Source organism: Saimiri boliviensis, chromosome 10, assembly GCF_048565385.1.
Source record: "Saimiri boliviensis isolate mSaiBol1 chromosome 10, mSaiBol1.pri, whole genome shotgun sequence".
Lineage (NCBI taxonomy): Eukaryota > Metazoa > Chordata > Mammalia > Primates > Cebidae > Saimiri > Saimiri boliviensis.
In genome coordinates, this window is record NC_133458.1 from 28,094,226 (window position 1) to 28,120,496 (window position 26,271).

At 39.5% G+C, this 26,271-nt stretch overlaps 1 protein-coding gene across 5 annotated transcripts in view; it reads right to left on the reverse strand.

Moving 5' to 3' along the window:
* Positions 1-26,271, reverse strand: part of AHCYL2 (adenosylhomocysteinase like 2) — a 210,032-nt gene that overhangs the window by 72,775 nt on the left and 110,986 nt on the right. Inside the window, exon 1 of one of the 5 annotated variants that reach the window (XM_074379083.1) lies at positions 8,492-9,214. The exons of the other annotated variants lie outside the window; for them this stretch is intronic. The gene's annotated coding sequence lies outside the window, so the exon portion shown is untranslated. Of the gene's footprint in view, positions 1-8,491; positions 9,215-26,271 lie in introns of those variants that run through there. 5 annotated transcript variants of the gene reach the window in all.

The following is a 26,271-nucleotide window of genomic DNA, read 5'->3' on the forward strand; positions in this document are numbered from 1 at the left end:
GATACACAGATTAGTACTCAATTGCCTGGTTTGAATCTCACTTCTTACCAACAGCGTAACCTTAGGCAAATTACTTATCCTTTTTGTGCCTCAGTTTTCTCATTTGTAAAATAAGGATATTAAGAGTATCTATTCCATAGGAGTAACTGAGATGATCAAATAAATTAATATGTATAAAGCACTTAGTGCCTAGAACTTATCAATGGTATTTAAAATGTACTATTATTCAGCCTGAGCAACATAGCAAAACCCCATCTCTTAAAAGAAAAAATCAGCCAGACATAGTGGTATATGCCTGTAGTCCTAGGTACTGGGGAGGCTGAGGTGGGAGGATTGCTTGAGCCCAGAAGTTTGAAGTTACAATGAGCTATGATCTTGCCACTGCACTCTCTCTGGGAGATAGAACAAGACCGAGTGTCCAAAACTAAATAAACATACACACACATATAAAATAACTATTATTGTTAACAATTATAACATGAGCCGGGCGCAGTGGCTCAAGCCTGTAATCCCAGCACTTTGGGAGGCCGAGGTGGGTGGATCACAAGGTCAAGAGATCGAGACCATCCTGGTCAATATGGTGAAACCCCGTCTCTACTAAAAATACAAAAAATTAGCTGGGCATGGTGGCGCGTGCCTGTCATCCCAGCTACTCAGGAGGCTGAGGCAGGAGAATTGCCTGAACCCAGGAGGCGGAGGTTGCGGTGAGCCGAGATCGCGCCATTGCACTCCAGCCTGGGTAACAAGAGTGAAACTCCGTCTCAAAAGAACAAAAACAAAAACAAAACAAGAACAATTATAACATGAACATCCTTCTCTCCAACATACCCAAATCCATTTTCTCTTCTTACACATGAATTCATTCATTTAATCAAATCACAAATGTTTATTGGGTGCTTACCATGTGCCAAGTACCACAGAAAAATGGCCTTTGTCTTCATGGTGCTTACAGTACAAGGGGAGAGACAGTTTTAAATAAGCACATAAAAGTGTGAGAAATGACAATGTGAGTACATAGGAGCATATGGCAAAGGCACCAATTATGTGTACTGGGGCCATGGCATCAGAGAAGCTTCATTCAGCAGAAAGGTAAAGGATGAATGGGAGTTGCCTGGGAACTGAGAAGAGTATTTCAAATAGAGGGAAGAACATGTACTCTGTAATATATGTTGCAATCTGTCCTATCTTCTTCAGACCTACTGTATAAAGCCTGACCATCCTGACTATCATCATATCCATCTAAATCAGTGCTTTTCAAACTTGAATGCACATATAAATCATGTCAAGATCTTGTTAAAATGCCCACTCTGATTTAGTAGGTCTGGAGTAGGTCCCAAAATTGTACATTTTGAACAGCTCTCAGATGATGACAATACAGCTGGGACAACACTTTGAGAAGTAAAAGTCTACCTAGATAATTCCAACCATGTAACAGCCTACTTCTATTCATTAAATTCATTTATACATGTCATGTCACTTCCTTGTTTGTAACGCCGCAGTTACTCTTCACTATCCTTGAAAGAAAATCCAAACTCCTTAGCGTGGTGACATATAAGACCTTTTATGACTTGGCCTCTGTGTATCTCTGGAGCCTTGGCTCTCTACATTCCCTTACCTTCCCACTCTGAATGAAAGCACACATAGGCATATGCATGCGCGCACACACACACCCGCCCCCCACCCACCCACCCACACACACACACACACACACACACACCTTTCAAAACCTATAGATTAGTTGTAACTTCCTTCAGTAGACATTTCCAGCTCCCGGTCTAGGTTAAGAATCAATTACAAGAATTATTGAGCAATACCCTAGACTGGTATTGCTCAATACAGTACATGTCAACATTGATACTATAACTGATCATTTGTCTCCTTCCACACTGGAACTACAAGCAATCTGAGGGCAGAAGTTATGTCTTATTTTTGTATTCCAGGTCCCTAGCATATAGTAAACAACTCATGAATATGTGCTAGATGAATATATGATTTAAAGAATAGCTAGCTAGCTCAGGGCAAAGCCTAAAATGAATTAAATATAGAACAGGTACCTGAAGAGTAAAAGGAAGGAAAAGAGAATGGGGTATGAGTAAAAATTAACAAAACTAGAAACATCACTATAACAAAATTATGCTTAGTGTAACTAAATGTACCTCCTTGCCACTGACTAATCCGGTGTTTCTCAAACAAGTAATACAAAACTCACATTATTCTAAAGCAGTCACCAAGCTACCTTCTCTGCTCCCTGTTAAGTCTGTAGAATCTAGGAGTGGAGTATGGACTTAAATCCTCCATTTCCCTGACACAGCTAATTAGAGCTCCACTTAGGTCAGTGTTCAGTTTGCTGCACAGTTAGCACCTCTAGCTAAAGCTGTCCTCAAAGAAAAGTCAAGCTTAAACTTGAAAACTTGTTCTTACACTTCAACAAGAATAAGGGTGGAAAGGAATTTGCATTCAGCGCCCTCAGTTTTGTCACTGAGCTAGGAGTAGGGGTTAAATAATGAGCATAATGCCGTTAAATAAATGTAGAATGTGTACTTTTTGCCATATTCTTTATTTTTCTTCTATATATTATTTTTTTAAATAAACTTTTTATTGAAGCATAACTTATCTACAAAAGTACACAAATAAAAAAGTTACAGCTTGATAAAATTTCAAAAGTTAATACATCTATGCAACCACTACACAGATAAGAAAATAGAACACTCCCAGTACCCTAGGGCCTTCTCATGCGTCCACTATCAGTCGTTACCCTAACACCTCCCCAAAGGTAATCTCTGTCCTGACTCTTATCACCACTGATCAGTTTTGCCTATTTTTGAACCTTATATAAACATCATAAAATATTTATTCTTAAGTGTCTTTTTTCTGCTTAATATATTTTTAAGAGCTACCCAAGTTTGTGGCACTTACTAGCAGTTTTATTTATTTATATTATGGGAAAGTATCCCATTGCATGAACAGCCACAATTTATTGAATCCATTTTTTCTGTTGATGGGCTTTTTGGTTGTTTTCAGCTTGGGTACTATAAAAAAACAATGTTGCTATGAACATTCTTGTAATGTCTTTTGGTACCCACGTGAAAATATTTTTACTGTCTTTTGGTACCCACATGAAAATATATATCTAGGATGGAACTGCTAGGTGATGGGGCATGCCTATGTTCAGCTAGATAGATAATGTCAAACAATTTTCCAAAATACGTGTTCTAGTTTATAATCCTACCAGCAAAATATCAGTATTCTGGTTGCTTCACACCCTTGGTCTCTGTCATTTTATCCTTTCTAGAGAATGGTGTCACATTGTGGTTTTCATCTATATCTTACCACCATCACTACCATTACCAATACAACCACTTTTTAAAAACACTGTGGTGAATATACATAAGATTTACCATTTTAACCATTTTTAAGTTCATTGGCATTAAGTACATTCATACTGTTGTACAATCATCACCACCATCCATCTCCAAAACTTTTTCATGATATCAAACTGCAATTCTCTACCCATTAAACAATTCCTCATTTTGCCTTCCCTCCAGCCCCTGCTAACCACTGCTCTACTTTCTGTCTCTATGAATTTGACTACACTGGGTAACTCATATAGGTGGAATCATACAATCTATTTGCCCTTTTGTGACTGACATTTCACTTAGCATAATATTCTCAAGGATCCTCCATGTTGTAGCATATGTCAGATTTTCATTCCTTTTTAAAGCTGAGTAATATTCCATTGTATGTCTATGCCACATTTTGTTTATACATTCATCTGTCGATGGACATTTGGACTGTTTCCAGCTTTTAGCTATTGTGAACGGTGCTGGTATTAACAGTGATGTGCAAATATCTACATGAGGCCCTGCTTTCAATTCTGTTGCATATATATACACAAGTGGAATTGCTGGATCATATAATAAGTCTGTCTAATTTTACATGAATTATCACCAGCAGCATTTCACATTCTCGCTAGCAATACACAAGAGTTCCAACTTGGAGATGAGAACCCTGTGCATTGCCAGGCACATTTTAATATGCTTATTGGCTATTTCGACATCATCGAAGAGTCTTTCAAGTCTTTTGCCTATTTTTCTATTGGGTTGTCAGTCTTTCCTTTACTGATTTGTATGAGTTATTGATATATTCTCATTTTGAGTTCCTTGTGATTATAAATTTTGCAAACAACTTCTCTCCCTCTGTGGCTTGCTTTTCCACTTTTTTTTTTTTTTTTTTTGCTTTTCCACTCTTACTGTCTTTTTATTAATAGAAAAAAATTTCTTTTGAAATCATTTTAGACTTAGAAACAACTTGCGAAAACAGTGGAGTTTCCATATGTACTTCACCTAGAGTCCTCTAAGGTTAACTAACGTCTTATAAAATCACAGCAATGATCAAAACTAAGAAATTAACATTGGTGCAATACTATTACCTCATAATACTATTAATTATTAACTAAACTGCAGGTTTTAGTTGGATTTTGCCAGTTTTTCCACTAATGCCCCTTTTCAGTTCCAGTATCCCATCCAGGATCCCACATTACATTTGGTTGTCATCCTTCTTCTTCCCCAATCTGTGATAGCTTCTCAGTCTTTCCTTGTCTTTCTGACTGTGAAAATGTAACTGACTGAATCCTGAAATAACACTATACATTGATTTAATTAAAAACTAGCAAACCTGTATGTTATCTATTCATCTCTTTTGATTTTTAGTAGAATGTAGATATTAGCCCTTATATATTAATAAAGACAATACTTTAAAAAAATCAGCTAATTCGGCCAGGTGTGGTGGCTCACACCTGTAATCCCAGCACTTTGGGAGGCTGAGGCAGGTGGATCACGAAGTCAAGAGATCAAGACCATCCTGGTCAACATGGTGAAATCCCATCTCTACTAAAAATACAAAAATTAGCTGGGCATGGTGGCGCACACCTGTAATCCCAGCTACTCAGGAGGCTGAGGCAGGAGAATTGCCTGAACCCAGGAGGCGGAGGTTGCGGTGAGCCGAGATCGCGCTATTGCACTCCAGCCTGGGTAACAAGAGTGAAAGTCCGTCTCAAAAAAAAAAAAAAAAAAAAAAAAATCAGCTAATTCAATTTCTTATTTTAAGGACAAAGAAGCCAAAACCTAGAGAAGCTAAAGACCCTGCCAGAAGTCTTACAGTGCTCCTTTTTCCCATAGATTTTTTGTGGAAGGTGGTACTTTTCTCCTCTGTGACTTTTGGCAAACTCTTGGAGCATCTTAAAGGCCTTAAGTATTCAGAGACCCTCCCTTCTTAATCAACATGAACTAAGGATCTCTATTTCTGTTAGGAGATCAGTAGGGCCTATACAGTTCCTAAATTGCTGATCAGTTTTCTAATTTTTCTGGAATTAGGATATAACACTTTTATACTGAGAAAAAAAAAAAAAGAAATGTGTGGTAGACAAAATAATGCCCCCCATTAAAGATGCCTATGTCCTAATACTTCTTTCCTTTGTAATGGAAGGAAAAAAGGAATAGACACAGGCAGTTTTATAGATTTGGTTATAAGAAGATGAAGGAATTAACATCTAGAGGTTCCTCTGCATACACAGTGAATTATGAGATGACATCAATTATAGGGGGTAGGGTGGAAAAGCCTGTAGAGTTGAGGAACATGAAGAGACAGTAGTTTAAAGTAATGTAAAAGTAGACAACTAGCAGCCACTGAAAGTTTCTAAGTAGGGCAGTAATATCTCTGCAGATTGTGATAAAAATATGCTTAAGCAAGAGGGTTTATTACTGTGTAACTCTTACATTCAAGGGAAAATGTGGCTGAAAGAAATGAGAGCAATTTTAAGGTCAACCTTGAAAATGGTTAAAGTTTGGATTTCCAGATTATAACCATACAAATGAAAAAGAAGGAACAAATTTGAGATATCATATAAAAGAAGAATTAGCAGAATCTAGACAAAAGTATGAATGCAGAGTTGAAGGAGGGAAAAGTTCCTATAATATATATGTGAGTAGCCATTTTCAACATAGCACATTCAAATTTCATGTATCCAGCAATGTATATCATTACCTTCTTTACATTTGTGATAATAACCACTATGATTATTTCTCTCTACCTGGTACTTTTCTGCCAAAAAGTTCTGAGTGCTTTCCAAAATGCTTTACCTTTTAACCTTTCCCCATTAAAGTCAAATAGAGAATATTCCAATGAGTTCCAAAGCAAATCAGTCAAACATAACCATAATTAGCAAGCAGATCTTTTTACATCCAAGGGTAAAATACTGTCTATTTAGGAAGCAAAAACTGTCCTAGAACACAAACCTTAAGGAAAACCTACAGAGTGAATTTTCTCTTATCCTCCAAATAACAAATAACTCATTCTCTAGCAGCCAATTTCTGGAAGTTGTGTTGATGAATGAACTAATGTCTGTGAGATACTTTAAGGTTCTACAAAATAAATATATAAAATACACTGATTCTTATTATTTGAGGTAGTTGCATTCTATAAAGTTGCCATGAACACTAAATTTGCCAACACTGAACCATTGCTCCTAGGAAAGATACAGGGTTAGGTGTATGTGATTTTCAGCATTTGTATCAATAGATAATCTTGTTTTGTGTGTACTTCTGTTTAAAGAAATCTTATTTAATGTATTTTTAATACATTATCATTGAATCCAAAGTCAGCAGCACTATAACTCATGTCTGAACTAAACTGATATAACACACATTTTCTCAGTAAGACACATCATAGCCTTTTTGGGCTTACGAACACTAGACAACACTTTAGCATGACACCTGGGGAACATTTTACATAGTGCCATCACTAAAAAAAAAGAATGAAAATTTAAAAAATAGATGGTACTGAACAGATTATGAACAGGATACTTGTTTACAGTATGAGGGAAGAAACAGGAAGGCAGAGCATTGTCATGTTTGGGCTCAGCTCTGTAGGTATTCTTTAAGGTTTGTATTCTAGGATAATTTTTGCTTCTTGATTCATGTCAGGTGACCAGCTTGGCCAGCATGGTGAAACCCCATCTCTACTAAAAATATATAAAAACTAGCCAGGTGTGATGGCAGGTGCCTGTAATCCCAGCTACTAGGGAGGCTGAGGCAGGAGAATCGGTTCAACTTGGGAGGAAGAGGTTACAGTGAACAAAAAATGTGCCATTGCACTCCAGCTTGGGTGATAAGAGTGAAACTGTCTCAAAAAAAAAAAAAAAAAAAAAAGTAAAGAATGAGGTTGAATGAGGAGATTTAGGTTGTAAAGAATGAGGAGGTAAAGGCCTAAATATGAAAGGAATTATAAGCTAAGAAATTTGAATTTTATTCTATGTATAATGGGTAATATTAAAGGATTTTAAGCAACGGCGTAACATGATTTACATCTGCTGCTATGTGGAAAATTGATTATAGACAGGCAAGAAGGGAAGACCAATCAGAAAGCTGATGCAGTAGATTAAGTACAAGATGATGATAACTTGCAATAGGTTGATGGCAAAGGGGAAGAAAAGCAAGCAGATCTGAGGTATCTTAAAGGCAGAACTCATAAGACTTGCTAATGGATTGGAAGTAGGAGGTGAGAAAAAAGAAATAATGACTTCAATTCTAGTTTGAACAACTGGGTTAGAGGTGATTTACTAAGATGAGAAAAATTGGGGCAGGATGAAAGAGGTAAGTTTTATGGGAGAAATAAAAAATTCCATTGTGGACATGTTAAATTTAGAATATGAAACATTTATGTGGACACAGTATATATATAGACAGGTAGATGTGAGAGTCTGGAGCTCAAATAAGAGGTCTACACTGGAGACAGCTTGACTGAAAGCTGTCAAGCTCATGGTGGCAGGTTTGGGTTTTCCAAAATTCTGATTTTCACTTGAAAGCTTAAATTTTATCATTGACAACAAATACTGTCAGTTTCCTTGAGACAGGTTCACTTTGTTCATTTTCAAGAAAATATCTGAATAACCATGGTCTGTGTGTCAAGTAAAAGTGATATACGATTTGAAAAAAGGAGGCTAGTGCAATCTGTAACTCATACAATCGTCAATGCTTTCCCTCGAGACAACCATCATATTTCAGCATGCAGCCAAAGTACTTTATATGTACTTCCTATTTCATTAAAAAAAATTATACTCTAGGAGTGGTATTTAATAAAACTAATCATTTTAATGGCTTCATCAAAAACATTCTAACTGAAAATGGAAAAAAGATGTCAACTGTAAGTACACACCAATGATGAATATAATAACTAATAGTTATCAATTACTTAACCTATCATTGCTTATGTACCATTAGTGCAAAATGTCAACACAATAGAAAAGGCAAACATCTTAGTATTAGTATGAAAATGGCTCTGACCTCACAGACCCTGTAAAAAAGGGTATCGGGACTCCAGGGAGTCCATGGTCCACATTTTGAGAACCACTGCTTTAAGAGGTGCTGGGAGACCATTGCAAGATCAGGTGATTAACAAAACCTTCGTGGAGAAAGAAGACATGAATACGTTTTACCTGCAAAGGGGTGCCTCAGAAGGTCTTCTCTTCAGGAAGGTCTTCTAATAAATTTATAATACTAAAATGTCATTTGTGTTTTTCACTTTTCATTCTCTCATGAGTGTAGAGTGGAGTTTTCCAGAGCCTATATGTGAAAAAGAAAAGTCTCTTCCAAGGAAATTTTAAAAAATTATAAATAATGAAAATATAATGAAATTTATATTTCCCTCAGACTTGTAACTGATAATAATATACCTTATTTTGTCTTTTGCAATATAATATTTTTAAACAGCATTGTGCTGCTGGTTAAGTTAAGACGTTATTTTGAGACTAATCATTTATAAAGGAAAACAAGTGAAATTTTTTTTCTTTTTTTTTCTCTCAGTTGTGGCATATACCTTTGCAAATACAAGTGAAATATTTTTAACAAAAACAAGGTAAGCTTTTTTTTTTTTTTTTTGAGACAGAGTTTTGCGTCTGTGTTGCCCAGATCGGAGTGCAATAGAGCAATCTCGGCTCACTGCAACCTCCACCTCCAGGGTTCAAGCAATTCTCCTGCCTAAGCCTCCCATGTAGCTGCCACCCGCCTGCCACCACACCTGGCTAATTTTTGTATTTTTAGTAGAGACAGGGTTTCAACATGTTGGCCAGGCTGGTCTCAAACTCCTGACTTCAGGTGATCCACCCATGTCGACCTCCCAAAGTGCGGGGATTACAGGTGTGAGCCTCTGCGCCCGGCCAAGGTGAGCTCTTTAAAATGTATCACTCGGCCGGGCATGGTGGCTCACGCCTGTAATCCCAGCACTTTGGGAGGCCAAGGCGGGTGGATCATAAGGTCAAGAGATCGAGACCATCCTGGTCAACATGGTGAAACACCGTCTCTACTAAAAAAAATACAAAAAATTAGCTGGGCATGGTGGCACGTGCCTATAATCCCAGCTACTCAGGAGGCTGAGGCAGGAGAATTGCCTGAACCCAGGAGGCGGAGGTTGTGGTGAGCCGAGATCGCGCCATTGCACTCCAGCCTGGGTAACAAGAGCGAAACTCCATCTCAAAAACAAACAAACAAACAAAAAACAAAACAACAACAACAACAACAAAATAAAATGTATCACTCAACACAAAGATAAAACCCCAAATCACCACTTAAATGGCAATCATCCTGAACTCTTCCAGAAAAACTGTGATGAAAAATTGAATAGAACAGAAAAATAAACCTTTAGAAGTAGAGTCTACTTAGGTAGGAGTTGTATATGTTGTTGGAATAACCAGCAGACAGTAAAGGGCCTATAAGTTCAAATAACAAGAATCTCCTTAAATTCTTTTTCAGATGGTACCTAATGAGGAAAAAAAAATAACCAGTGCAATTTGAAAACCCAGAAATCCAGTGGTTGAGACATGTTTGAGCTGTTCTGCTTTTTTTTTTTCTTTACTGTCCAAAAAAAGAGAAAGGTTATGAACATTCAGAAAGAAATCACTGCAGTGGGATTTATGCAACAAAGCAAACTTGGGAGAGAATTGGCTCTTAATTCTGATAATCAACAACAACTCTACTCAACTCCCTATCTATTTGTCCCACACCTCACTATGGAAGCCAAGGAACCTAGTTTCTTTATAGAAAAGTGCAGTCTAACCCTTATGCCTCCAATGAGGCCCTTCAAGTCCAGAAAACAGAATCTTGTCTTGCTGACTAACCAAGTGCAACAGAAGGCCATTTCCTTAAATGGTCACCAAAATTAACAAGCGCATTCTGCTTGAAGGGTAACAATGGGTTAGGTCTCAAAAGAAGAGTGAATTGAAGGTCCTTATTGTGCCACCAAACAAAGGGCAAAAGGAAGAGTAGGTGATGTTTTTCCAGCTGCAGCCTAGCTTTGGGAGGGCTAGATTACACTTAAGTAAAAAGTTCTTACTTTTGTCAATAATATTTCAGAAATGGCTGTGTAAACTACTGTTTAGAATTCCCATATCATCTACTATGGTGAGTAACACATCCCAAGTGCTTACAGTGAAGTCTGCTTCTAACTTACTACTTAACGAGAAAGCATAAACAAGAAATGAACAGAACATATACCCAAGAGGAACATCTAGGGATGGTACTATTTTATGTATACAATCCTGTGGATCAGACTAAAACATGGATGGATAAAGAATAAAGACTCAGGGCTGGGCGCAGTGGCTCACACCTGTAATCTCAAAACTTTGGGAGGCTGAGGTGGGTGGATCACCTGAGGTCAGGAGTTTGAGACCAGCCTGACCAACATGAAGAAACTCCCCCCGCCCCAAAATATCTCTACCAAAAACACAAAAATAGCCAGGCGTGGTGGCGCATGCCTGTATTCCCAGCTGCTCAGGAGGTTGAGGCAGGAGAATCGCTTGAACTCAGGAGGCAGAGATTGTGGTGAGTTGAGATTGCACCATTGCACTTCAGCCTGGGCAGTAAGAGTAAAACTCTGTCTCAAAAAAATAAATAAATAAAGACTCAAACAAGCCAACTCAATAGCTCACTCATGGAGAGAAGGAGGGAAAGCAGAGCTATACCTAAGCACAAATAAATATGGAATGTGTGCTACAAATTAAAATGCAGTAATTAACATCTTAAGGTAATCCTGGAGGAAATTTCAAGAAAACAATGAAGACTGTATATGGGTGGAGTTGAGTAATAAAAGTGTTATTACCCAATCCAAGGAGCTCATCCTCCAGGTCTCAGCTCCAATGTCACTCCTTTAAGGACTTCCAGGATCATTCTATCTGGCCCCATTACCTTTTTAATTTTATACAATTACCACTGTCTAAAACTACTTACTTTTTGTTTTCTTATTCTAGAATTTAAGCTTCAAGAGAACAGAGACATTATCCATACTGTTCACCTAGCATAATGCCTGATACATTCAGATACTCAATATATATTTGTTGAAAATAAGATATGCTTCTACCACAGAAGGACTAATAGTCCAGTAGCAAGAGAGATTACAATAACAAGCAAAGAGCTAGGGGAACAAAGCTCTACAGCTGTGAAATTTGGGAAGGCTGCACTGGGGAAACGATACTGGATTTGGGTCTTAAAGACATGCTATACCTAACTCCTTAAGACTCAAAAATTGTTGGCTGGGCACAGTGGCTCAAGCCGGTAATTCTAGCACTTTGGGGGGCTGAGGCAGGCGGATCACTTGAGGTCAGGAATTCGAGACCAGCCTGGCCAACATGGCAAAACCCCGTCTCTACTAAAAATACAAAAATTAGCCTGGTGTGATGATGCACACCTGTAATCCCAGCTACTCAGGAGACTGAGGCCCGAGAATCACTTGAACCCAGGAGGTAGAGGTTGCAGTGAGCCAAGATTGTGCCACTGCACTCTAGCCTGGGCAACAGAGCAAGACTCTGTCTCAAAGACAGAAAAAATTGTCTTGGTGCTTTACATCTTCATGCCTTTAATAATAACAGCAAGAAAAAAGATACTACATTTATTGAATGCTTTCTATATTCCAAATACTATGTTGTTTTGGCATGTATTATCTCATTTAATCCTTATAATAATGCTATATAGTAGATGCTTTTATTATCACCATTTCACAACTGAGGAGACAAGTATGGACAGAATAAGTGACTGACCCAAGATCAGAGCTCGTAGGACACAGAGCTAAGACCTGAATCCAGGTAACTTTGCATGCTTTATCTGAAATGCCCTTATCTTCATAGGTTTGTTGAATGTACTGTTATTAACCCTGAACTGCCTTGTAGGTCAAGAATCCCCTCTTCTATAAAACTCTGTGAAGAAATAGGCAAAAATGACCACAGTATAAATTTGGGACAAATGTTTATAGTAATTGAGTTGTGCAGTAATATGAATAACTAAATGTACATCTGAGTTAAAGTGTATAGATTGATTTTTCATAAGTAAGAAAAAAAAGAGTTCATAAGTAAGAACTATGATCTGGACCCTAATCAAGTAACAGATAATGATCAATACTGATGGAGGCATTTTTTATTAGTGTAAAACTACAACTCACTGGTTCTACTGTTCTTCCCTTTTCCTAAAACAAAGCAGAGAAAAGACCTTGAGATGAGAAAGGGTTTTACAGAGATGTCACCTCTGCCCCACAGGACCACCTGAGCATCTTACATAGCCCTACCTCATTAATAAGGTAGCTTTATTGCTAGTATGAAAATAAATCATGGCTATCCAGTACGGAATTAGGTTGGCATTCGATTTTTTTTGAAACAGAGTCTCATGCTATTGTCCAGGCTGGAGTACAATGGTTCGATCTCAGCTCACTGCAACTTCCACCTCCCAGGTTCAAACGATTCTCCCGCCTTACTCAGCTACTTGTGCCACCACCCCTGGCTAATTTTTCTTTCTTTCTTTCTTTTTTTTTTTTTTTGGTAGAGACGGGGTTTCACCATGTTGGCCAGGTTAGTCTCAAACTCCTTACCCCAAGTGGTTCTCTCGCCTCAGCCTCCCAAAGTATTAGGATTACAGGTATGAGCCACTGCGCCCAGCCTGGCATATGCTCTTACATTTGTGTACACAAACCTCCAATTTATTCCCTTGGTTCAGATTTAGGTCTCTACATAAAAATTATTCTTAGCATAAAAGGTTTTCTGGGTTTATGACAATATTTCTAATTTTTAAAGCCTATACATAGTAAACCCAGAAGGAATCAAAACATTTTCAAGACGAAGGGAGCCTTTGAATTTGTCCAGTCAATCAAATCTTTTTATAGTGAAGAAGTTGAGACCCAGAAAGTTTAAATTACTTGCCCAGACATGACATAATTAGAAAAGATAAAAGTTATGAGGAAAGAAAATCAGCCCCCATTTCTTCCTAGCTATAAAGAGAAAACTACCTGACAGCAGAGTATTTTCTGGTGGAAAGAAACATAAAATAGCAAAATAGCTTAGGTTAGTGTGTTTTCACTTTTTAGGGCCATGGGACCCTACCCTTCCTTTTTTTTTTTTTTTTTTTTTTTTTGAGAGAGACTCTTGCCCTGTTGCCCAGGCTGAAGTGTAGTGGTACAATCTTGGTTCACTGCAACCTCTGTCTCCCAGTTTCCAGTAACTCTCTTGCCTTGGCCTCTCCAGTACCTGGGATTACAGGTAAGTGCCAGCATGTCCAGCTAATTTTTGTATTTTTAGTAGAGACGGGTTTCACCATGTTGGCCAGGCTGGTCTTGAACTCCTGACCTTGTGATCCACACATCTCAGCCTCCCAAAGTGCTGGGATTACAGGTGTGAGCCACCACGCCCAGCTGGGACCTTCCCTTCCTTAGAAAATCTTATTAAAGTCACAGACCCTCTGCTCTCTAGAAAGTCTGGAATAAGCATATACTCAAACAAAATTTGGTATACAATTTCAAAGGTTCATTGATCCATTCAGGTTAACAATCCTTGGCCTAGGTGAAGAAAATAAATTCTGGGAACCCTTCAAACAGCAATTATGGAACTGGAGGGGAAGGGACAGAAACAAAGGCTTTTTTTTTTTTTTTTTTTTTGAGACAGAGTTTTGCTCTTGTTGCCCAGGCTTGAGTGCAATGGCATGATCTCAGCTCACCACAACCTCTGCCTACTGGTTTCAAGCGATTCTCCTGCCTCAGCCTCCTGAGTAGCTGGGATCACAGGCATGCGCCACCACGTCCAGCTAATTTTTGTATTCTTAGTAGAGTTGGGGTTTCTCCATGTTGGTCAGGCTGGTCTCGAACTCTTGACCTCAGGTGATCCACCCACCTCGGACTCCCAAAGTGCTGGGATTACAGGTATGAGCCACTGCACCCAGCCAAGTGTTATATTTAGTAAGTATTATATACTTAACTAGATGCCAGGCAATGCATTATATACACGACTCACTTAATCCTCGTGACAATTCTATAAGGCAGGTTTTTTAAATCTGAATTTTCTTTCTTTGTTTTTAACTATGGCACAAAGTTCAAGAGATAGAAAGAGTACACTGTGAAAAGTCTCTACCCTTTTCCTTCAGCACCTCAATATCCTCTCTAGAGAGAAATCTTACTTGTGCATTATTCTAGAGATATTCTTTTCAAAAAGCATGTATGTGTGTGGGGGGGAGTTCTGTTTCTTTTTCTACACAAATGGTAGCATATCATACATACAGTTCTGCATCTAGTTGTCCCCTCTCAGCATTATCTTGAAGACTTTTACTATCAGTATACAGAGTTGCCTTACTCTTTTTAACTTCTGCACATTGTTCTATTTTATAGATATACCAACATTTAGTTAACCACAACTTCTTCCGCCTTCACTTTCAGGTGGCAGTCTTATATAGAAAAAAAGAAATAAATGTAAGAAAACAGAAAAATGTCTGATGTAAACTCTCTCCCTTTCCTTCTTACCCTCTCACTGAAGGAAGGATTGCTTTTTTTTTTTTTTTGGTGAGACAGAGTCTTGCTCTGTGGCCCAGGCTGGAGTGCTTGATCTCAGCTCACTTCGACCTCTGCCTCTTGGGTTCAAGTGATTTTCCTGCCTCAACCTCCCAAGTAGCTGGGATTACAAGCACCCATCACCATGCCTGGATAATTTTTGTATTTTTAGCAGAGATGGGGTTTCACCATCTTGGCCAGGCTGGTCTCAAAACTCCTGACTTCAGGCGATCCACCTGCCTCGTCCTCCCAAAGTGCTGGGATTACAGGCATAAGCCACTGTGTCTATCCAGTCGAAGGAAGGATTTCTATTTGTGCTCTAGTCTGTTTCCTGTCAAGTTCTTAAGGACTTTTTTTTTTGAGATGGAGTCTCACTCTGTTACCCAACCTGGAGTGCAGTGGCACAATCTCGGCTCACTGCAACCTTCTTCTCCTGGATTCAAGCAATTCTCCTGCCTCAGCCTCCTGAGTAGCTGGCACATGCCACCACTCCCGGCTAATTTTTTGTATTTTTAGTTAGAGACGGGTTTTCACCATGTTAGCCAGGATGGTCTGGATCCCCTGACCTCATGATCCGCCTATCTCGGCTTCTCAAAGTGTTAGGATTACAGGCATGAGCCACCACGCCCAGGCCCCGCCCCTCTTAAGGACTCTTTCCACATTACCTGGTCCCTTACTTATCTTTCCAACCCCCTCCCCCACCACTCACTCCTTTGCTCACTATACTCCATCAACAGTATTTCCAACTTAGACTTTACACATACTGCCACCTGCTTTGTTTCCTTCGTAACACTTAGAATTTTTGGTTACTTCAGTTTATCTTATTTCTCTTTTGTTGCTGACTCATTGTCTCACCACCACCACAGCCCAAGGCAACCATTGATCTGTTCTGTTACTACAGATAGATTTGCCTTTTATGGAATGTCATATAAATCGTATGGAACCATAAAATAAATACTTTTCTATCATCTAGCTTCTTCCACTTAATGTTTTTGAGATTCATCCATATTGTTTCACGTGTAGTTCTTTTTTACTGCCGAGTAGCACTTTACATGGGTGTACCATACTTTATTATCCATTCACTTTTTTTTTTTTTTTTGAGACAAGAGTTTCACTCTGTCACCCAGGCTGGAGTGCAATGGTGTGATCTCAGCTCACTGCAACTTCCATGTCCTGGGTTTGAGTGATTCTCCTGCCTCTGCCTCCCAAGTAGCTGGGACTACAGGTGCATGCACCATGCTTGGCTAATTTTTTGTATCTTTAGCAGAGACGGAGTTTTACCATTTTGGCCAGGCTGTTCTTGAACTCCTGACCTCATGAAACACCTGTCTCAGCCTCCCAAAGTGCTGCAATTACAGGTGTGAGCCACTGCCCCTGGCCTTCCATTCACTTATTGGTAGACATTTGGTGTTGTTTCTACTTTGGGGCCATAATGAATCAACTGCCATGGACACTGGTGTACAGGTCTTCATGTGAACAACGGGCTTCATTTTCTTGGGTAAATTCATTGATAAGGGTGGAATTGCTGGGTCACCTGTTAAGTATATATAAACTTATAATAAACTGTTTTCCACCAGCAATGCATGCTCATTACAATTGTTCCGCATCCTCATCAGTAGTAGCTATTGTTACTCTTAATTTTAGCCATTCTAGCAGGCGTGCAGTATCTTACTGTGGTTTTAATTTGCACTTCTCTCGTGATATTTAGTATCTTTTGTGCTTATTGGCATTCACGTAGTATCTATGGGGTTATGTGTGTTCAAGTCATTTGCCCATTTAAGAAACTGGATTGTTCATCTTATTACTGAGTTTAAGATTTATTTATATGAATTCTAAATACCAGTCATTTTCCTGGTATATGTATTGTGAATATTTTCTCCTAGTCTGTGGCTTGCCTTTTTATTTACTTACCTGTGTCTTTCTTTTCTTTTTTGAGACAGAGTCTCGCTCTGTCACCCAGGCTGGAGTGCAGTGGCACAATCTCGGTTCATTGCAACCTCCGCCTCCCAGGTTCAAGCGATTCTTCTGCCTCAGCCTCCTGAGTAGCTGGGACTACAGGCATGCACCACCATGCCTGGCTAATTTTTGTATTTTTAGTAGAGACAGGGTTTCAACATATTGGCCAGGCTGGTCTCAAACCCTTGACCTCATGATCTGCCCGCCTTGACCTCCCAAAGTGCTGGGTTACAGGTGTGAGCCACCATGCCCAGCCCTAAACATTTCATTTTAGAGTATTTTTTGTGTGCAAAGAAAGTTTTGTCTACCACAAGGTCATGAAGATTTTCTCCTTTGTTTTCTTCTAGTCTATGATCCATTTTGAGTTAATTTCTATACTTGGAATTAGATCAGAAACAAAGTTCACTTTCCCCCAAAAAAGATATCTAATTTTTCCAGCACCATTTGCTGAAAAAAAAAAAAAATTCTTCCCCACAGAATTATCTTGGCTTCTTTTTCAAAATCCAGTTCATTATATATGTAGAGGTCTATTTCTGGACTCTATTTCCCATTGCTCTAAGCTCCCCCTCTCCTTTTCTTAAGTATTAAATACAAAATAGTCTTCAAAATTATAATTGATCACAGGGAAAGTAACTTAATTGTCCATATATCCCTAACAAAGTGACATCAGCATGAAGATTTTACTCCTATTATAATGCAGAACAAATAAGAAACATATGAAAATTAATGTTAAGTTCATCATAAACAGACCACTAAAAACAAAGAATATCCTGGTGCCCTCTAGTGGGAGGAAACTGTAAGGATATGCCAAACAAGAAAATTGAGCTAATAAACACTACTCACAGGAATACTGAATACCAACAAATTTGACTAATATTTCCATGCATTCTACTCACATTTTTAATATCAAAAAGTTTTTTAAGACAAAAAAATTTTAAACAAAAAAGGAAAATGTTTTGCTGTTTTAAGTAACTTTAATCCAATGTAAATGCAATGAAATAGAAAATTGGATGGACAAACAAAACGTATTTGGAATTTATATCCCCATAGTATACTTCCCTATACAAAGGAAATGGGGCCAGAAGCCAAAGGAAAAGAGATAAGATTTTACATAATTAAAAGTAGATGAAATTGTTTCAAGGTACATAGCATAAATGCATTATCAAGACATATATGTTAATATATACTTGTATGTAACACATAATATGTAATATTATATACATACACACCAAATTTTTCTAGAATGAAGCGCAAGATGATGTCAACAATGACTGCCTGTGAAAAGCTGGGGTGAGGAGGGAGAAAGGGAGGATTTACATATCCCTTATTTTAAACATGTAAAATAAATGCTCTTGTTTTAAAACGTCTACCATTTTGAAACAGTCTAATGGTAATTTTGTATGCTTACACATGAACTCCCAAAATAGGTGGCGAGTGAATAATGCTTTGTTCAGAACACTGTGTTCCCACAGTTGATTATAATTAACTAAACCTTGTTAAGTTCCTCAAGGTACAAAGCTATGTGGCCGCATTCTCTAACACACATAAGGGAGACAAGACCCCTCATCTTTTTTTTTTTTTTTTTGGGGACGGAGTTTCGCTCTTGTTACCCAGGCTGGAGTGCAATGGCGCGATCTCGGCTCACCGCAACCTCCGCCTCCTGGGTTCAGGCAATTCTCCTGCCTCAGCCTCCTGAGTAGCTGGGATTACAGGCACGCGCCACCATGCCCAGCTAATTTTTTGTATTTTTAGTAGAGACGGAGTTTCACCATGTTGACCAGGATGGTCTCGATCTCTTGACCTCGTGATCCACCCGCCTCGGCCTCCCAAAGTGCTGGGATTACAGGCTTGAGCCACCGCGCCCGGCGACCCCTCATCTTTTAATTGGAAATTCTTAGTGTATTCACCTACCTTTTTCTTCTTTATTCCTATATTAAAAGAAGTGGTCTCTCTCCTCATTATCATCTCCTTCAAACTACCTCCTTACCCCAGTTATTTTAAAAACCTTTTATTCTGGTCACTCAGGTTCAAAACTGAGTCATGACTCTTACTCTCCTTCCAAAAATGTTCTTTGTTTCTTCTGAATATTATCTTTGCGTTAATGGGGAGGAGGCGTCTAAGAAGACTTGGGTGAATGATGATACCAACAAGTAACAGGAATACTTCAACACTGGTGTCCCTCCCCAACTCCCCTGTACTTTTGCATATAATTTCCTCAGTCTTAATGCCTGCTCTGTCTCCTTTTTATTTACTCTTTCTATTTACTTTCTGTTCTCCTTCTGTTCTCTTAATGCCAAAGTACATGCTGCTTCCCACATAAAGCTTTACCTTTATATCCCTTGGAGATAAACTATTCTTCTGAGTGGTTTAATGGTTGTAATTACTGCCTGTACCACTTAACAGACTTGTAGTCCATGTTCCTTTACATTGATATTCTTCTCTTTAAGCACTTGCTAATTTTTCCCAAGTCTTGGTAAATTCTCAAGACTGTGGACAGATCATATAGTTTGTTTTATTTCTACTATCTTTCCCCAAATAGGTTTCACATGAGTGTGTTATTCCCCCCCTAGAAATTCACAGGAATTTCACAAGAAAGTTTTGGGGACAATAGTCAGTTTTACTGTTATCAAAGACTTATACATACTCAGTCCTCCATCTGGTAAATCGTACCAAAGAATTATAATCTGTGCTTTTAGTTAATTATAATGAAGGGGTTCAGCGTATGCTACCCTAGAATACGCTACCCTGGCATAAGAATTATTTTGCGCTGAAGGCAATTGAGAAAAAGTAGATGCAGGACAAGTTCTCTGCCTCCCTGCCCCCATCTACCTTTCATTTACCTTTGTGAAAGTGGACCCTAAGCACTTCCCTTACCGAGAAGGAGATGAAAAAAGAAAAGTCATCACTGGAAACAGCACGGCATGGACAGTCAACACAAACAAACCTTGCTAACTACTCTGGATCTACCATTAGTTACATTTGTGTTCCCACAACTTGCTTCCCCTAGAAGCTCAATGTCCTTTTCCTTTGTCTTGTCACTTCTCTAAAAAATTACTATTCTTTGTCAAGATGCTATGTAAGCCCAAGTTCTAATTACCTCTTTGAGTTACTCATCACTGAGCTCTCCTTATATAAGTACCATGCATATATTAGTAACTTTCTGTTTTCCTCCTGTTAATCTGTCTTTTGTGAGTATAATTTGCAGCCCCAGCCAAGTTTCATGAAACCAGCATAACCTTGATTCCAAAACCAGATGAGGGCAGTACAAAAGGAAAATTACATACTGATTTCACTCGTGGACATAGATATATACAATATATGAGCTCATGAACAAATTAATAACACAAGAACACAGCAATGTAAAAAAAGCATGATCACGTAAGTTTATTCAAAGTATTCAAGAATGACTGAACATTTAAAAAACTGCTTCACAGAATTACCACCATAATGGACTAAAGGGGAAAATATCATACGATCTCAATAGACATAGAAAAAGATTTGATAAAATTCAACAATTTATAATATTTTAAAAACTCTTAACAAATGGGTAAAAGCAGTTCTTAGAAATTAAAAATAATAGGATTTTAAAATTCAATAGAAGAATTGGAAGAGGAAGTTAAAACAATTTTATAAAAAGTAGATAAAAAGGAGAAAAAAAATTTTTTTAACTGGCAGACCAGGACAGAAGGTCATAAAGAACAGAGGAAAAGGAAAAAATAAAATTATCAAAAAAGTAATCTTTCCCAGAACTGAGAAAAGAAAATTTCCCAAGACAGATAATAATGACAGGGTTCAGCCAACGCTCTGGACAATGCATGCAATATCACACCACATCAAATTTTTTTTTTTTTATGTTTCATAACTAAAAATTTATTAAGGAAACAAAACCAGTGCTGCAAACGGGACAGCAAGGAGATGGGTCTCCCTCCCAACCCCCCAGTCATCCGCCTATGGGCTGGGGAGAGGATCTTAAAGGAGAAGCCAGGGACCCTGTACTCCAAAGAGCCCCACCTTCTGAGATTCTAGGGGACTCACAGCCCCAAACTATTGGCCTTGAGTTCCCAGCATAGTGCCTCTGCTCTGGCCTAGTCCTGGGCCTCAGGGAGGGCAGAGCTGTGCAGTCGGGCCCTGGGCTCTGGGGCATCCCCCACTGGTCCCATTAAGATTTGCTCCTGGCTCCACCTAAAGCCCTGACTTGCCTAAGTCATCCTTATCTCTGGCCCTGGGTTGGAGGAACTCATTCCTGGTAAGGAAGCCTCCCCACTGAGGGACCAGCTAAAGGGGCAAGGAAAGGGCCCCTGTGTCTGTTCTGGGAAGGGAGGGCTAAGCTAGAAACCAGGTGGCAACTCTGGGTGGTGATGTTACCGCAGGCACTGGAAGGTCTCAGGCTGGGCTGCCCACACCTGGGAAGGTTCTCCTAGCACAGGAGCCGAGGGTGGAAGGCCCTGGGTGAGAAAGCTGTACTAGGTTCCTGCCACGGGGAGTAGAGAAGGAAGGTTCAGAGTGAGAACCCCTACAGGAGGAACTAAGGAGAAGAAATAAAGGGGGTCAGGGAGGCCAGAAGGCTCAGCTAGAAGGGGAGGAGTGTGAGGGGAGGGGTGAGGGGAGCCAAGAAGTCTGAGGACATTTCCTGAAGAGGAAGCTAGAGTGAAGGAAGGCCAATGAGGAGAGAGGGTGCAGGTGGAGGCCACCCAGGGAGCATGGGCCTGGGACCAGATGTCCCTTTCCTCTAGACCCATGACTGTCCAAGGGAAAACCAGTGGCAAAGTTTGAGGGACCCAGATGGATAAGGGCAGAAGAAGAGCAGCAGGATGGGTGTGTGTTATGCCTGGGGTGGATGGTAGAAGGGGTGGGGACCCAGGGCTGCTGTTAGGGGGACGGTGTCCAGAAGCCACTGGGGTCCATGGGCAAGTCCAGGCCCAGGGAGGTGGAGAGACACACCCTGGGCACTTGCTTCCTGACATAACCAAAGCCTCTTGAACATTCAGGACAGAGGTTCTGAAGAGGAAAGGGACCTGTGATTCCACTGCATCTGAACCACATCAAATTTTAACACCACGGATCAAGGAGAAAGGGAATATCTTAAAAGCTTCATTAGAAGTGGGCAAAAGAACTATACAAAACAGAAATCAGAATGGCAGCAAACTTCAAGAGCAATACTGGATAATGGTGTACTCCTTCAAAATTCTAAAATTAATTAGTGGCCAGGTGAGGTGGCCCACGCCTGTAGTCCCTACACTTTGGGAGGCTGAAGTGGGAAGATCACTTGAAACCAGGATTTTGAGACCAACCTGGGCAACATAGCAAAACGGTGTCTCTAAAAAAAGTAAATAATCAGCAAGGCATGGCAGCATGTACCTGTAGTCCTAGCTACTAGGGAGGCTGAAGTGGGAGGATTGCTTGAGCCCAGTAGTTTGAGGCTGCAATGAGCTATGATCATGCCACTGCACCTCAGTCTGGACAACAGTGTGAGATCCTATCTCTAAATAAGAAAAGAAAAATGACAAAAAATAAGAATGGTGTGAATTTTAAAGGCTGCATTAAAGGCATGGAAACATAGATGGATACACAACTACTGAAAGATATAACAAAGATAGTTACCAGTATTTTTCTATCACAAATACTACAGTAACATATCTTTGTATATAATTTTCATGTATGTGTTTGGTATATTAATAGGGTAAATTTCTAAAAAGTAAAATAATTTGGTCAAAGACTACATACATTTTTAGGTTCAAGAGATACTAACTGGCCAGGCGCGGTGGCTCAAACCTGTAATCCCAGCACTTTGGGAGGCCGAGGCGGGTGGATCACGAGGTCAAGAGATCAAGACCATCCTGGTCAACACGGTGAAATCCCGTCTCTACTAAAAATACAAAAAATTAGCTAGGTATGGTGGCGCGTGCCTGTAATCCCAGCTACTCAGGAGGCTGAGGCAGGAGAATTGCCTGAACCCAGGAGGCGGAGGTTGCAGTGAGCTGAGATCGCGCCACTGCACTCCAGCCTGGGTAACAAGAGCGAAACTCCGTCTCAAAAAAAAAAAAAAAAAGAGATACTATCAAACTGCTCTCCAAATTGACTGCACCAAGACTATACTTCCACCATGAACATTGGAGTGTCTGTTGTTCTACACTTAGAACTAATTATTTAAAACAAATAAACAAGGAAACATAAGAGACAAGAACCTAAATGGCTAATGTGAAGGTGGAACTAAGGGAGAAGGTAAAGATGCAAGAGTGAGAGAGAATAGCCAATGTGGCAACATCCCTGAAATATCATAAGGCACTGAGAATTAGATAACAGATCAATACCAACTTAGCAACCAGGATGCCTTCTCTAAATAAAACGAAAGGAAGAGCAAGTTGAAAGTCTTAACGGCTTCTATTTTCCCATTAAAATAGGAAGTAAGATCTGAACACAAAGGATGTGCAGAAGATTTGAAATAAGACCCATCACTTAAAATAACTGTAAAGTGAAAAGGGCCTATATATGACACAAACTACATAAGACACTATTAAAAAAGTAAGCTCTATTAAACTACATCATCAAAAGACAAATGACAAATTGGGGGAAATAGTCAGAATTCATATTACAAAGACCTGTTTCTTCAATATACAAAAAGTTCTAACAAATTGATTTTTTAAAAGACCAACAATCCAATAGGAAAGTATGCAGAGCATTATCACCAGTTTATATAGAAAGGGAAATAAATACAAATGGCCTTAAAGAGAAATGTAAATTGAAACTTCAATGACATACTACCTTTCATCCATCAGAACAGGAAAGATCTAAAAGTCTGATAACATAGTGCTAATGAAGTTGCAAAAAACAATTACTCTCATATACTGCTGGTGAGAATATAAACCGGTTTATACTCTCCATGAAAAGCAATTTAGTAACATCTATCAAAATTTATAATGTAGGCCAGGCACAGCAGGTCATTCCTATAATCCCAGCTCTTTGGGAGGCCAAGGCAGGAGGATCACTTGAGGCCAGAAGTTTGAGACATGCCTGGGAAGCATAGCAAGACCTCTAGTCTCTACAGAAAAAAAAGTTTAAAAATTAGCCGGGTGTGGCGGTACATACCTTTAGTCTTAGCTACTCAAAGGCTGAGGCAGGAGGATTGCTTGAACCTAGGAGTTCTAGGTTATAGTAAGCTGAACTCCAGCCTGGGTGACAGAGCAAGACCCTGTCTCTTAAAAAAAAAAATAAAAGGGCCAGGCGCGGTGGCTCAAGCCTGTAATCCCAGCACTTTGGGAGGCCGAAGCGGGTGGATCACGAGGTCAAGAGATCGAGACCATCCTGGTCAACATGGTGAAACCCCGTCTCTACTAAAAATACAAAAAATTAGCTGGGCATGGTGGTGCGTGCCTGTAATCCCAGCTACTCAGGAGGCTGAGGCAGGAGAATTGCCTGAACCCAGGAGGCGGAGGTTGCGGTGAGCCGAGATCGCGCCATTGCACTCCAGCCTGGGTAACAAGAGCGAAACTCCGTCTCAAAAAAAATAAAAAATAAAAATAAAAATAAATAAAAAACAAGTACAATGCATATATCCTTGTAATCAGCAATTCCACCTCTAGCAGTCTGTCCCACAGATATACTTCCCCATGTATGAAATAATGAGGATATTCATGAAAGCATTTTTCGTTGTAAAGAAAGATGAAAAACAATTTAAATGTTTATAGGAGACTGACTTAAATAAATTGTGGCATGGCCCAGTGCGGTGTCTCACGCCTGTAATTCCAGCACTTTGGGAGTCCGAGGCAGGCAGGTCACCTGAGGTCAAGAGTTCAAGACCAGCTTGGTCAACATGATGAAACCCTGTCTCTGCTAAGAGATGAAAATTAGCCAGGCCTGGTGGTGTGCACGTGTAATCTTAGCTACTCAGGAGTGTGAAGCAGGAGAATTACTTTAACCCAGGAGGTGGAGGTCGTACTGAGCCAAGATTGCATCACGGCACTCCAGCCTGGGCAACAGAATGAGACTCTATCTCTAAATAAATAAATAAAGGCATATCTATGCAATGGTATCTTCTACAGTTAAAACAACAAGGCAGCTATATATGTTTTGATATAAACTATCACCAAGATATATATATTTTTTTCTTCCCTTTTCACCAAGAGATATTTTAAGTGAAAAAACAAGGTACAGAATACCGAATACAATACGATAAAAGTAAGTTTGTATATGCATAGAATCTCTGGAAATACAGACAAAAAAAACAGTAATAGTGATAGTCTTAGGAAAAAAACTGGGCAAGCAGGGAAGAAGAGATGATAAAAAAATTATTTTTATTATCCATCCTTTTGTATATTTTAAATTTTGTACCTTTGCTACCTATTCAAATATAAATAATTTCTTTACAAATATGTTAGGCCAGATATAGTGGTTCACACTTGTAATCACAACAGTTTGGGAGTCCAAGGCGGAAGGATCACTTGAGCCTAGGAGTTCGAGACTAGCCTAGGCAACACGGTAAGATACCCGTCTTTACAGAAAAATTAAAATTAGCCAGCCATGGTGGCTTGCGCATGCAGTCTCAGCTACTCAGGAGGCTAAGTTAGAAGGATCGCTTGAGCCCAGGAGATTAAGGCAGGCTCCCGTGAGCTGTGATCATGCCACTGCACTCCAGCCTGGGTGACAGTGAGACCTTGCCTCAAGAAAAAAAAAAAAATTACATTTTATTAATGTTTTACTGTCTCTTGAATTAAACATCCCCTCTCTATCAGCTGCCACTGACCCAGTTCCGGATCTCACTGTTTACCTGCACTGCTTGCTGAAGAAAAGACTTGGTGCTACGCTTTGTACCTCCAGTTTTACCTATTTCTAATCCAACTTCTACACTTCCTGCCTCAAGTGATTCCCAGTTGTCTACAGAATAATGTTAAAACTCCTGTGTATAATCTCCATACAAGAGAAAGGCAAGACATAATGTTCAGGTTATTACTATCTGGATTAAGTAACTGCTGAGAAATTTTTAACACTTTCTCTGCTATACTTTTAAACACATTTCTTTTGCTTGGTTGTGCTTCAACCAAGCAAAAAGAAAGAATAAACTTCAGGCTGGGTGTGGTGGCTCAAGCCTATAATCCCAGAACATTGAGAGGCCAAGGCAGGCAGATCATTTGAGGTCAGGAATTTGAGACCAGCCTGGCCAACATGGTGAAACCCCATCTCTAACAAAAATACAAAAATTACCCGGGCATGGTGACATGTGCTTGTAATCCCAGTTACTTAGGAGGCTGAGGCAGGAGAATCGTTTGAACCTGGGAGTAGAGACTGCAGTGAGCCAAGATCATGCCACTATACTCTAGCCTAGGTGACAGAGTGAGACTCCATCTCAAAAAGAAAGAATAAACTTCAATACTTACATGTTACTCTTAATAGAAGCCGTCTACTCTATGAAGAGATAGTGTGGCAGTTTTAACACATGGCCCCCAAATTCTCTGACATTCTTCTCATGGAGGTGGG